The sequence below is a fragment of the Triticum aestivum genome, chromosome 2D (assembly GCF_018294505.1).
Source record: "Triticum aestivum cultivar Chinese Spring chromosome 2D, IWGSC CS RefSeq v2.1, whole genome shotgun sequence".
Taxonomy (NCBI): domain Eukaryota; kingdom Viridiplantae; phylum Streptophyta; class Magnoliopsida; order Poales; family Poaceae; genus Triticum; species Triticum aestivum.
In genome coordinates this window covers 623357900-623373208 of record NC_057799.1, presented here as the reverse complement: position 1 = coordinate 623373208, position 15309 = coordinate 623357900, and positions in this window count along the sequence as shown.

Sequence of the window (15309 nt, the reverse complement as noted above, 5' to 3'; positions counted from 1 at the left end):
ATAGATGGGGGAAGGTGATGGAGATGTTGGTGAAGATGACGGAGGTGTTGGTGTAGACTGCGGTGACGATGATGGCCCCAGCGGCGTTCCGGCGCCACCGGGAGAGAGGGGGAGAGAGCCCCCTCCTTCTCCTTCTTCCTTGGCCTTCTCCCTTGGTGGGAGAAGGGTTCTCCCTCTGGTCCTTGGCTTCCATGGCATGGGAGGGGCGAGAGCCCCTCCGAGATTGGATCTGTCTCTCTGTCTCTCTCTGTTTCTGCGTTCTGGATTCTGCCCTTTCACCGTTTCTTGTATAACCAGAGATCCGTAACTCCGGTTGGATTGAAATTTGAACACGATTTTTATCCGGATATTAGCTTTCTTGCGGCGAAAGAAGGGCAACAACCGCCTTACGAGGTGTCCACGAGGGTCAGGGTCACGCCTGCCCCCCTGGGGCGCGCCCCCAGCCTCGTGGCCCCCTCGAGCATCGTCTCGCGTTGATTCCACTTCCCAAAATTCATAAATATTCCAAAAAAATCTCCGTCAGTTTTTATCCCGTTTGGACTCCGTTTGATATGGGGTTTCTGCGAAACAAAAAACATGCAACAAACAGGAACTGGCACTGGGCACTGGATCAATATGTTAGTCCCAAAAATAGTATAAAAAGTTGCCAAAAGTATATGAAAGTTGTATAATATTGGCATGGAACAATAAAAAGTATCGATACGACGGAGATGTATCAGTTTTCTTCAGGATCTGTCTTGTACAGTTCATACAGATCAGGAGGTAAATCCTTGGATGTATCTTCACGGCGCTGCCTGCCGCCTTTTCTTGCAGATTTTCAGTTTCCATAATATTCAGACTGAGAGGCTTCAGTACAGTGAATGGCTTCCTTTTGCTAGTCAGACAGGAACTGGCTTCTATAGAGTTGATGTGAAGCTGTGAGAACTCTGCAAATGAATGCAGACTATGAGAACCAAGGGATTCTCCCACGGACATGTACCTGTGACAGCATTAGAGGTGCGAGGGAAGGGAAGAGGTCATATGCATTCTTAGAAGATTTTGAAGATAAATCAGTTTGAAGACATTGACCTCATAGCGCGAAGACAATCACTTATTTGGTGAGAGTCGGTTCCAGATTTGTACGAATCCAAGAATAAGTACAAGTGAGGAAACTAACTAGTTGTGAAGCATAAGTGAATATACTTTGCAAGATATGAGATGCAGAAGAAGATAGATCCAGTTTTGGAAGTTGAGAAATCACTTTTGGTTGAAGTGGATGGATCTGATGAATCAAAAGGCAGTTAAAAGTAATTTTTAATTACCACACGAAGAACTGCTAGACGAAGTTGAGAGGGAGGCCGAGCAGTTTAATCTTCCACACCCTAACTTGGCGGCAGAAGACACCTACGGTGGCAGCGGAGAGGACGAGGTCCGTGGCCGACATGAGGACGGCGTCGAAGAGGTCGCGGCAGCTAAGTGCTTCGTCTCCGGCGTCGACGCGAGCTAGCGGAGGCGCTAGGGTTTGTGCGAGGTGGTGAGGTGGAAGAAGAAATAATGACCGCGGTGAGTTGTGTATTTATAAGGAAAGGGACAGCACAGCGTAATTACGCAGGTGCCCCTGGTGGTTCACATCTAAAGGACACATGGAACGCATGCAACACATTGGAAGTTGTTCCATGTTCCCACGCACGCCTGGACTGCCGGGTGGTCGTTCCGGCTTCTTCGGGTTTCAGGCAATAAGGATATAGCATTAAAACAGATTCAACTTTTGTCTCTGTATCTTTTGCTGACACAGACGCAGAGAAGACATTCGACAGATTCAATAGAATGCATATGATTTAGAATGCATATGATTTAGATAGATAGAGTCTGAGGTAGAAGCATAGAAGGGGTTAGGGTCCGATCACATTCACTTAGATCAAAAGATTCAAACAAGAAGACATAGCTATAAGTGAATGCTGTAGAGGACAGAACACAAATATATGTATTTATCAGTATTAGACCAAATCAACATTACGAAACGCGAAAACAAATCAATGTTGAAGACAAACCAAATGCGAAGATTCTGCAAATGTGACGCCAAATGAAACACTTCAAACAAAAGTTTGGTGGTGGCGTTACCCACCGTATAGGAAGTATTAGACCCAGACACGGCGCACAATTATCGTGGCGCTCCGAAGTCATATTCCGTATTAATGTATTCACACTTAGAGTGTATGTCTTCATTGATTGAAGATATACTTTACTTCGTGTGTTGCACATCTAAGTATCAACATGCATAAGCGTTAGGATGTGTGTCCAATCACAGGACATTCGAGGATTCTAAGATATTTAGCTCACACCGCAACTTGCAAAACCTTTTCTCATCCAAGGGCTTTGTGAAGATATCTGCCAATTGCTCTTTAGTATTGACATGCACGATATTAATATCTTCCTTCATGACATGGTCTCTGAGAAAGTGATGACGAATTTCAATGTGCTTTGTCTTTGAGTGCTGAACTGGGTTGTTGGCAATCATGATGGCACTTTCATTGTCGCAGTAGAGTGGCACTTGCTTCAGATGGATGCCATAGTCCTTGAGAGTTTGCTTCATCCATAGATGCTGAGCGCAGCAATGTATTCAGATTCAGCAGTGGAGAGAGACACACAGTTCTGCTTCTTTGAAGACCAACAGACAAGAGATCGTCCAAGAAAGTGACATGTGCCTGATGTGGACTTGCGATTGCTACCTCTTGAGCACTGCGTTGGTTTTCCCTTGAAGAGGAAAGGGTGATGCAGCAAAGTAGCGTAAGTATTTCCCTCAGTTTTTGAGAACCAAGGTATCAATCCAGTAGGAGGCCACGCTCAAGTCCCACGCACCTACACAAACAAATAAGAACCTCGCAACCAACGCGATAAAGGGGTTGTCAATCCCTTCACGGTCACTTACGAGAGTGAGATCTGATAGAGATGATAAGATAATATTTTTGGTATTTTTATGATAAAGGGTAAAAGTAAAGATTGCAAAGTAAACGGTAATGGAAATAACGGTAGATTAATATGATGGAAGATAGACCCGGGGGCCATAGGTTTCACTAGTGGCTTCTCTCAAGAGCATAAGTATTACGGCTGGTGAACGAATTACTGTCGAGCAATTGATAGAAAAGCGAATAATTATGAGAATATCTAGGTATGATCATGTATATAGGCATCACGTCCGTTACAAGTAGACCGACTCCTGCCTGCATCTACTACTATTACTCCACACATCGACCGCTATCCAGCTTGCATCTAGAGTATTAAGTTCATAAGAATGGAGTAACGCTTTAAGCAAGATGACATGATGTAGAGGGATAAATTCATGCAATATGATATAAACCCCATCTTTTTATCCTCGATGGCAACAATACAATACGCGTCGTTTCCCCTACTCTCACTGGGATCGAGCACCGCAAGGTTGAACCCAAAGCTAAGCACTTCTCCCATTGCAAGAAAGATCAATCTAGTAGGCCAAACCAAACTGATAATTCGAAGAGACTTGCAAAGATAACCAATCACACATAAAAGAATTCAGAGGAGAATAAAATATTGTTCATAGATAATCTGGATCATAAACCCAAAATTCATCGGATCTCGACAAACACACCGAAAAGAAGAATTACATCAAATAGATCTCCAAGAGAATCGAGGAGAACTTTGTATTGAGATCCAAAGAGAGAGAAGAAGCCATCTAGCTAATAACTATGGACCCGAAGGTCTGAGGTAAACTACTCACACATGATCGGAGAGGCTGTGGTGTTGATGTAGAAGCCCTCCGTGATCAATGCCCCCTCCGGCAGGACGCCAGAAAAGGCCCCAAGATGGGATCTCACGGGTACAGAAGGTTACGGCGGTGGAATTAGGTTTTCGTGGTGCTCTCCAATGGTTTGGGGGTACGTAGGTATATGTAGGAGGAAGAAGTAGGTCGGTGGAGCCAAGAGGGGCCCACAAGGGTGGAGGGCACGCCCAGGGGGGTAGGCGCGCCCCCTGTCTCGTTGCCTCCTCGTGTGGTTCTTGACGTCCACTCCAAGTCCTCTGGATCACGTTTGTTCTGAAAATCACATTCCCGAAGGTTTCATTCCGTTTGGACTCCGTTTGATATCCTTTTTCTGCGAAACACTCAAATAGGTAAAAAAAATTAGCAATTTGGGCTGGGCCTCCGGTTAATAGGTTAGTCCCAAAAATAATATAAAAGTGTATAATAAAGCCCATTAAACATCCAAAACAGAATATATAATAGCATGAAACAATCAAAAATTATAGATACATTGGAGACGTATCAAGCATCCCCAAGCTTAATTCCTGGTCGTCCTCGAGTAGGTAAATGATAAAAAACAGAATTTTTGATGTGGAATGCTAGCTAGCATATTATTCAATGTAATTCTCTTAACTGTGGCATGAATATTCAGATCCAAGAGATTCAAGATAAAAGTTTAATGTTGACATGAAAATAATAATACTTCAAGCATACTAACTAAGCAATTATGTCTTCTCAAAATAACATGGCCAAAGAAAGTTCATCCCTACAAAATCATATAGTTTGGTCATGCTCCATTTTTGTCACACAAGAATGTCCTCATCATGCACAACCCCGGATTCAGCCAAGCAATTGTTTCATACTTTAGAATTTTCAAACTTTTTCAACTTTCACGCAATATATGAGCGTGAGCCATGGATATAGCACTATGGGTGGAATAGAATATGATGATGGGGGTTATGTGGAGAAGACAAAAAGGGAGAAAGTCTCACATTGAGGCGGCTAATCAATGGGCTATGGAAATGCCCATCAATTGATGTCAATGCAAGGAGTAGGGATTGCCATGCAACGGATGCACTAGAGCTATAAATGTATGAAAGCTCAACAAAAGAAACTAAGTGGGTGTGCATCCAACTTGCTTGCTCACGAAGACCTAGGGCATTTGAGGAAGCCCATTGTTGGAATATACAAGCCATGTTCTATAATGAAAAATTCCCACTAGTATATGAAAGTGACAAAACAAGAGACTCTCTATCGTGATGATCATGGTGCTACTTTGAAGCACAAGTGTGGAAAAAGGATAGTAGCATTGTCCCTTTTTATTTTCTTTTTTCCTCTTTTTTTATTGGCCTTTCTCTTTTTTTTGGACAATGCTCTATGAATGATGATCATCACACTTCTATTTATTTACAACTCAATGATTACAACTCGATACTAGAACAAAGTATGACTCTATATGAACGCCTCCGGCGGTGTACTGGGATAGGCAATGAATCAAGAGTGACATGTATAAAATAATATGCATGGTGGCTTTGCCACAAATACGATGTCAACTACATGATCATGCAAGGCAATATGACAATGATGAAGCGTGTCATGATAAACGGAACGGTGGAAAGTTGCATGGAAATATATCTCGGAATGGCTATGGAAATGCCATAATAGGTAGGTACGGTGGCTGTTTTGAGGAAGATATAAGGAGGTTTATGTGTGATAGAGCGTATCGTATCACGGGGTTTGGGTGCACCGGCGAAGTTTGCACCAACTCTCAAGGTGAGAAAGGGCAATGCACGGTACCGAAGAGGCTAGCAATGATGGAAGGGTGAGAGTGCGTATAATCCATGGACTCAACATTAGTCATAAAGAACTCACATACTTATTGCAAAAATCTATAAGTCATCAAAAACCAAGCACTACGCGCATGCTCCTAGGGGGATAGATTGGTAGGAAAAGACCATCGCTCGTCCCCGACCGCCACTCATAAGGAGGACAATCAAAGAACACCTCATGTTTCAAATTTGTTACACAACGTTTACCATACGTGCATGCTACGGGACTTGCAAACTTCAACACAAGTATTTCTCAAATTCACAACTACTCAACTAGCACAACTTTAATACCACTACCTCCATATCTCAAAACAATCATCAAGCATCAAACTTCTCTTAGTATTCAACGCACTTATAAGAATTTTTTTACTAATCTTGGATGCCTATCATATTAGGACTAATTTCTCAATTTAAGCAAATTACCATGCTGTTTTGTAGGACTCTCAAAATGATATAAGTGAAGCATGAGAGAACAATAGTTTCTATAAAACAAAACCACCGCCGTGCTCTAAAAGATATAAGTGAAGCACTAGAGCAAAAACTATATAGCTCAAAAGATATAAGTGAAGCACATAGAGTATTCTACTAAATTCCGAATCATGTGTGTCTCTCTCAACAGGTGTGTACAGCAAGGATGATTGTGGTAAACTAAAATCAAAGACTCAAATCATACAAGACGCTCCAAGCAAAACACATATCATGTGGTGAATAAAAATATAGCTCCAAGTAAAGCTACCGATGGACGAAGACGAAAGAGGGGATGCCTTCCGGGGCATCCCCAAGCTTTGGCTTTTTGGTGTCCTTAGATTTACCTTGGGGTGCCTTTGGCATCCCCAAGCTTAGGCTCTTGCCACACCTTGTTCCATAATCCATCAAATCCTTACCCAAAACTTGAAAACTTCACAACACAAAACTTAACAGAAAATCTCGTGAGCTCCGTTAGCGAAAGAAAACAAAACACCACTTCAAGGTACTGTATTGAACTCAATCTTTATTTATATTGGTGTTAAACTTACTGTATTCCAACTTCTCTATGGTTTATAAACTATTTTACTAACCGGGATGGGCAATGAATCAAGAGTGACATGTATAAAATAATATGCATGGTGGCTTTGCCACAAATACGATGTCAACTACATGATCATGCAAGGCAATATGACAATGATGAAGCGTGTCATGATAAACGGAACGGTGGAAAGTTGCATGGAAATATATCTCGGAATGGCTATGGAAATGCCATAATAGGTAGGTACGGTGGCTGTTTTGAGGAAGATATAAGGAGGTTTATGTGTGATAGAGCGTATCGTATCACGGGGTTTGGATGCACCGGCGAAGTTTGCACCAACTCTCAAGGTGAGAAAGGGCAATGCACGGTACCGAAGAGGCTAGCAATGATGGAAGGGTGAGAGTGCGTATAATCCATGGACTCAACATTAGTCATAAAGAACTCACATACTTATTGCAAAAATCTACAAGTCATCAAAACCAAGCACTACACGCATGCTCCTAGGGGAAGGGTTGGTAGGAGTTAACCATCACGCGATCCCGACCTCCACACAAAGGATGACACTCAAAGAACACCTTATGTTTCAAATTTGTTACACAATAGTTACCATACGTGCATGCTACGGGACTTGCAAACTTCAACACAAGTATTTCTCAAATTCACAATTACTCAACTAGCACAACTTAATATCACTACCTCCATATCTCAAAACAATCATCAAGCATCAAACTTCTCTTAGTATTCTATGGTGGAGATAGATCCCCGGTTGTACATGCACGAGAACCAGCCCTACCACACATAACCCAGACTCTCGCAGATTTTACCCCTACTGCGATGGACAAAGAACCAGCTTCACCCAATCTAACCCCAACCCCAACAGATAGTAACCCAGTTCCTGTTGACACAACACCATCTCCACCACAGAGCTCCCAAACAAGAGCAGTTAGTAAGGCAGCTCTAGTGCCCAAAGCGCCAGTACTACCACGGCGAACCCCAACTCCACAGTTAGTACACCTATTCCTGTGGAGGAAGCACAACCAGCCATTCATAGTTTAGCATCTATCGCATTTGATGTTGTTAAATCCTATGTGTGTATCTTCCCATCATGGAAATATTATACTGAAGATGAAGGAAAATGCCAGTTGCAGGTGTTTGTCCAGGAGTTATGTGTAAGTAATGTTATTCATGGCAATTACTTTGCTTTGTCCCATACATTCTACCTCCATGATGGTTATAATACAGCAAATTTTCCCATTTTTCTCTATAGAGAAGGACCAATTTGGAAACTCGGGATGAGGTAACCTATGCTAATACCTCTGCTATCTTCAAGAATGCTTGGTGGCAATATCGGAATTACCTGAAGAAAACGTACTTCACTGGCAAAGAAACTCATCAAATTCCCTTACGTTCTCCTGAGACACATTTACTGGACGATGACTGGGAACGCCTTGTTCTTTACTGGTTCCGAACCAAGAATGTGGTAAGGTCTATGAGCTCATTTTATTTTAAGTACTATATGCTTGCGTCTTACGGTACTATGTTCATGTACAACAAGTGCTTAAACCTGAAGAACAATTGTTCTCATTTAAGATTCCATTGCTATCGTGCATACTGCTTTGCTCTTGTATCACTGTATTTACTCATACAAACTTATTTTTAAATTGAACTATCCAATGGAAACTCCAATGGCACAACAGGTATGTTTACGCATGTTTCTTTAACAGGTTTGCTCTTATAAATAGCTTTGTTGATTTCAATTTCAATTGTGTATACAGTTGACTTCTCATATCATGCGCATTACTAGCATCATAACAGGGCCAATAGTGTTGTTGTACATGTAGACCCGTGGTACCCATCTGAAATCTTGTTGTGCCGTTTAGTTTCCCATGCTTTGTATTATTTCAGTGCTGCTTTCTCTTGAACTGATATGATTTGAACCGTGTCTCTATTTTGATTTGGCAAGACAATGCAGTGACCATAGGATATAGATATATGTTTGTTTGATGCTTTTATAATGTACTACTTGGCAATAGAAGACTTGGTAGTTTAATCTTGTCCACCTTACTAATGAACTGGTTCACTGAAATGAGTTTCATATACTAGTACATGCTAAACATGTTATGTGTCTGCTTGTTTCTTCTTTTAGAATGCTGATAGAATATTGGGGAAGAGTGCCTTATTACGCAATGATGAAGGAAGTAATGCAGATAAGGTTCAGGATCGTGAGACATCCTTGTTGGTCTCCAACAAAGATGATAAAACAGCTAAGGAAAACTATCTTGAAGACAGTGAGGCAACCCCAAAGTCCTGCCTTGGTTTACTGTTCGAGTTACTGGCCACTACCGCTTGCACAAGCTATTCAAACTCACTGTCTGAATCGGTTTGGTTTCTTGAGTCTCAACTCCAAGCTGAAAGACATCGATCAGCTGTGCTGCGACAAGAAGCGGAAGGACTGCGGAAGTCCCTGGAGCATTCAGATGCATACTTTCTGGTGCAACAGCAAGTGTTGGAGGGTTTTAGCGCCAAACAGGACAAAGCTAATAAGCTTGCTAAGGTTATTGCCAGCATGGTGGATACCCAGGATAACGTTTCTTGAGCTCCTCTGAAGTTGTTTCAGTTATGGACTTGTTTTGCTGCTGCGTTTATTTGCACTGGTGGCCAATTTTGACAGCCAGTGTATGTAATATGCTGCTTTGTTCCCTATATTTGCACTGGTGGCGAACTTTGATCCCCAGTGGATGTAATATGTGTAATAGCTGTAATAGGCTAGAGTTAGTTGCTTGCTTATTTATTTCCTTATTGTCTTGTTTAGTTGTTTACTTGTAGTCACTGCAGTTCTTTTTCCGCGTTTTTTAGTGGCCACAATAACCTAGTTTCGGTAACTAGGCCATAATAATCATGGCAACACACGGACTATTGTAACCATGGGCCTCCTGCGGGCCGTAGGATCCGTGGGCCTTTTACGGGCCGTAGGATCCATGGGCCTTTTACGGGTCGTAGGATCCATGGACTTTCTACGGGTCGTATGATCCATGGGCCTTCTACGGGTCGCGGGATCCATTGGTCTTCTACGGGCCGTAGGATCCATGTGCCTTCTACGGGGCGTATAATCATTTCGCCAGACATGGGGCGTACTATTCGTGGACCATAATGGGCCGTTAATAAGCCGTATTTGATAACGCTATGAAAACAGCCCAACGGGTTAACAGGCCACAAACGGGCCGAATGTAACCATGGGCTGTATTTGGCCCACAAACCGAACAGGCCAGTAACGGACCGTATCTAACGAATTCTAGAAATGAGCCCAAGAATAAATGGGCCCTTAAAAGGCCGAAAGTTAACACAATCTGGAAACGGCCGACGGAATAATGGGCCGTTAATGGGTATAAAGCGACACACTGTTCATTATGGGCCAGTTTCATCTCGGGCCTTTAATGGGTCGAGAGTTACAAAGGGCCTCATATGGGCCGAAATACATCATGGGCCATACATGGGCCGGAAGTTACAACGGGCTGGAATCATATTTGACGGCCCAGATGAAGCTACTGGGCTTAATTCCGATAGGCCGTAACGGGCCGGTAGTAAGCGGGCCGTAAATGGGCTATATACGAACAGGCCGTTAACAGGCTTTCCGTGGGCTGGCCCGTTACCTTTTGACCAAGTCAAATGGGTCAGCCTTTTCACCAGAATGGGCCTCTATTGGGTCATGCCACGTGTCGATGTATCATAGGCTCCTCCTGTCCAATGAGTGGATTACATCTGTCCGAACGTTGAGCCGACACGTGTTTCCTCCGGCCAATGAGAATTTTACATGTGGAAAATTCCCATTGGTCCGGGCTGTTAACGGGTTATCGGATCCAAAACCGGTCCCGATAGCTTAACGGCGTCCCGTTACGGTGGATGCCATGTGTCGGTCACCCTTGACGAAAGCACTTCTATGCCACGCGATTTATCGTCATGGAAGTGGACACTTCCGGAATGATAATTTTGGTAATTTCATGGAACACTTCTACGACAGTGATGACCCACAAGTATAGGGGATCTATCGTAGTCCTTTCGATAAGTAAGAGTGTCGAACCCAATGAGGAGCAGAAGGAAATGATAAGCGGTTTTCAGCAAGGTATTCTCTGTAAGCACTAAAATAATAGGTAACAGATAGTTTTGTGATAAGATAATTTGTAACGAGCAACAAGTAACAAAAGTAAATAAAGTGCAGCAAGGTGGCCCAATCCTTTTTGTAGCAAAGGACAAGCCTGGACAATTTCTTATATGAAGGAAAACGCTCCCGAGGACACATGGGAATTATCGTCAAGCTAGTTTTCATCACGTTCATATGATTCGCGTTCGGTACTTTGATAATTTGATATGTGGGTGGACCGGTGCTTGGGTGCTGTCCTTACTTGGACAAGCAACCCACTTATGATTAACCCCTATTGCAAGCATCCGCAACTACAAAAGAAGTATTAAGGTAAACCTAACCATAGCATGAAACATATGGATCCAAATCAGCCCCTTACAAAGCAACACATAAACTAGGGTTTAAGCTTCTGTCACTCTAGCAACCCATCATCTACTTATTACTTCCCAATGCCTTCCTCTAGGCCCAAATAATGGTGAAGTGTCATGTAGTCGACGTTCACATAACACCACTAGAGGAGAGACAACATACATCTCATCAAAATATCGAACGAATACCAAATTCACATGACTACTAATAGCAAGACTTCTCCCATGTCCTCAGGAACAAACGTAACTACTCACAAAGCATATTCATGTTCATAATAAGAGGAGTATTAATATGCATAAAGGATCTGAACATATGATCTTCCACCAAATAAACCAACTAGCATCAACTACAAGGAGTAATCAACACTACTAGCAACCTACAGGTACCAATCCCGGACTTGGAGACAAGAATTGGATACAAGAGATGAACTAGGGTTTGAGAGGAGATGGTGCTGGTGAAGATGTTGATGGAGATTGGCCCTCTCCCGATGAGAGGAGCGTTGGTGATGACGATGGCGATGATTTCCCCCTCCCGGAGGGAAGTTTCCCCGGCAGAACAGCTCCACCGGAGCCCTAGATTGGTTCCGCCAAGGTTCCGCCTCGTGGCGGCGGAGTCTCGTCCTGAAAGCTTGCTTCTGATTTTTCTTCGGACGAAAGACTTCATATAGCAGAAGACGGGCACCGGAGGGCCAACAGGGGGCCCACGAGGCAGGGGCGCGCCCAGGGGGGTAGGGCGCGCCCCCCACCCTCGTGGCCAAGGTGTGGCCCCCCTCTGGTATTTCTTCCACTCCGTATTTTTTATTATTTCCAAAAACAACTTTCGTGGAGTTTCAGGACTTTTGGAGTTGTGCAGAATAAGTCTCTAATATTTGCTCCTTTTCCAGCCCAGAATTCCAGCTGCCGGCATTCTCCCTCCTTATGTAAACCTTGTAAAATAAGAGAGAATAGGCATAAGTATTGTGACATAATGTGTAATAACAGCCCATAATGCAATAAATATCGATATAAAAGCATGATGCAAAATGGACGTATCAACTCCCCCAAGCTTAGACCTCGCTTGTCCTCAAGCGGAAGCCGATAACGATAAATATGTCCACATGTTTAGAGGTAGAGGTGCCGATAAAATAAAATACGAACATGATGGCATCATGATTATTCTCATAACAGCAACATATAAGGATAATGTCATATGATCTCTTATGCTCAAGTAATAATCTATTCACAATGCAAAGTATGAATCAGAAACTTTATTGAGAACCAACAAACTATAATCTCAGTCATTGAAGCAATTGCAATTTATCATAACATCAGAAAGAGTCTATGTCAGAGCTTTTCAGCAAGTCCACATACTCAACTATCATTTAGTCTTTCACAATTGCTAACACTCACACAATACTTGTGGTTACGGAGTTTTAATCGGACACAGAGAAAGATAGGGGCTTATAGTTTCGCCTCCCAACCTTTTACCTATAGGGTAATGTCAACAATAATAGTTCATGCTAACTTACATCCAATTAGATATAAGTATCAGGATCTTTCCAACACACTGTGCTTGCCAAAGGATAAAATGTAAAAAGGAAAGGCGAAGATCACCATGACTCTTGCATAAGGTAGAAGGTAAAAGTAAAAGATAGGCCCTTCGTAGAGGGAAGTAGAGGTTGCCATGCGCTTTCAGGGTTGGATGCACAGAATCTTAATGCGAAAGAACGTCACTTTATATTGCCACTTGTGATATAGACCTTTATTTTGCAGTCCGTCGCTTTTATTTCTTCCACATCACAAGATCGTATAAAGCTTGTTTCCTTCACACCAATCAATCATACATATTTAGAGAGCAATTTTTATTGCTTGCACCGATGACAACTTACTTGAAGGATCTTACTCAATCCATAGGTAGATATGGTGGACTCTCATGGCAAAACTGGGTTTAAGGGTATTTGGAAGCACAAGTAGTATCTCTACTTGGTGCAAAGAATTTGGCTAGCATGAGGGAGAAAGGCAAGCTCAACATGTTGGATGATCCATGACAATATACTTTATCTCAGATATAAGAAAACATAACCCATTACGTTGTCTTCCTTGTCCAACATCAACTCTTTAGCATGTCATATTTTAATGAGTGCTCCCAATCATAAAAGATGTCCAAGATAGTATATTTATATGTGAAACCTCTCTTTCTTTATTACTTCCTATTAATTGCAACGATGACCAAAGCTATGTTTGTCAACTCTCAACAATTTTTAATAATCATACTCTTTCTATGTGAAGTCATTACTCTCCATAAGATCAATATGATCTCTTTGTTTCTTTTTATTATTTTCTCTTTTCTTTTATTCACTCAAGATCATAGCATGATAATCAAGCCCTTGACTCAACACTAATCTTTATTATATAGCTCACGGACTCGATTACATAGAGGGATCATAAAGCAGAACTCAAAACTAGGTCATACTAAAAACTTTTATTCTACTAGATCAAAGTACTACTAATAAGGATCAAACTAAGAAAAACGGTAAATATAGGAGTGTGATGGTGATACGATACCGGGGCACCTCCCCCAAGCTTGGCAGTTGCCAAGGGGAGTGCCCATACCCATGTGATTATATCTCCTTTGCTGCTGAAGAAGATGGAGGTGATGATGGATAGTCGCACATCGAGCGTAAGAGGTCCTCCAGCTTGCGGATAATGCCCTTGAGTACGATGATATGCTCCTTAAACAAAATATTTTCACGTGTGAGATACTTGTTTAGTATGCGAGCTAACTCAATCATCTTGAAAGCTTCGATCTCAGTTGGGGTAAGAAGATTGTGATCAAGTTGAAGGATGTCTTCTGTGGCCGGAACTTGGTCCTCCGTGGCCTTCTTGATCCCTTCATCCTTGTTGATCTCCATGGGTTCTTCCCTCTTCAGCTCTATCTTCACTAGCCAAGCATCGTTGTCTCCATTGTTGGAGGAGGGGGACGACATGATGCCTGGCCTTGACAACCCTGATAGAAAACAGCTCGGAACAAGAACAGAGGACAATTGCGTGATACAGGAGTCAAAACCTTTGGGAGATTATATAATGAATTTTTACCGACCAAAATACGTATCGTGAAAGAAAACGGAGTCCGGAGAGCACATGAGGTGCCCACGAGGTAGGGGGCGCGCCCAGGGGGTAGGGCGCGCCCTCCACCCTCATGGAGCCCTCGTGTCCTTCCCGGACTGCTTCTTATTTTTCTATTTTTCTAAATATTCCAAAACAGGGGAAAAATTGCCATTAGAACTGTTTTGGAGTCGGTTTACTTACCGTACCACATACCTATTCCTTTTCGGAGTCTGAAACGTTCCGGAAAATGTCCCTTATGTATTCCTCCGGGGTTACGGTTTCAATGACATTGGTTTCAACATTTATAGGATTACCTGAGATATAATGTTTAATTCTTTGACCGTTCACCACCTTCGGATTTGTGCCCTCGAAGTTGTTGATTTTTATGGCACTGGAACGATAGACCTCCTCGATAACGTAAGGACCTTCCCATTTGGAGAGAAGTTTTCCTGCAAAAAATCTTAAACGAGAGTTGTATAGAAATACATAATCTCCTACATTAAACTCACGCTTCTGTATCCTTTTGTCATGCCATGTTTTAACTTTTTCTTTAAACAATTTGGCATTTTCATAGGCTTGGGTTCTCCATTCATCAAGTGAACTAATGTCAAATAACCTCTTTTCACCGGCAAGTTTGAAATCATAATTGAGCTCTTTAATGGCCCAATATGCCTTATGTTCTAGTTCGAGAGGTAATTGACATGCTTTTCCATAAACCATTTTATATGGAGACATACCCATAGGATTTTTATATGCAGTTCTATAGGCCCATAATGCATCATCAAGTTTCTTGGACCAATTCTTTCTAGATCTATTAACAGTCTTTTGCAAAATTAATTTCAGTTCACTATTACTCAATTCTACTTGACTACTAGACCGTGGGTGATAAGGAGATGCAATTCTATGATTAACATCATACTTAGCAAGCATTTTAATAGAAGTGTTATGATCAGCACTACTAGTTGGAATAGCTTCTACCCACTTAGTAACGTAATTAACAGCAACTAAAATATGAGTATACCCATTAGAGGCAGGAAACGATCCCATATAATCAAAGCCCCAAACATCGAATGGTTCAATAACAAGTGAATACTTCATAGGCATTTCTTGACGTCTACTAATATTAC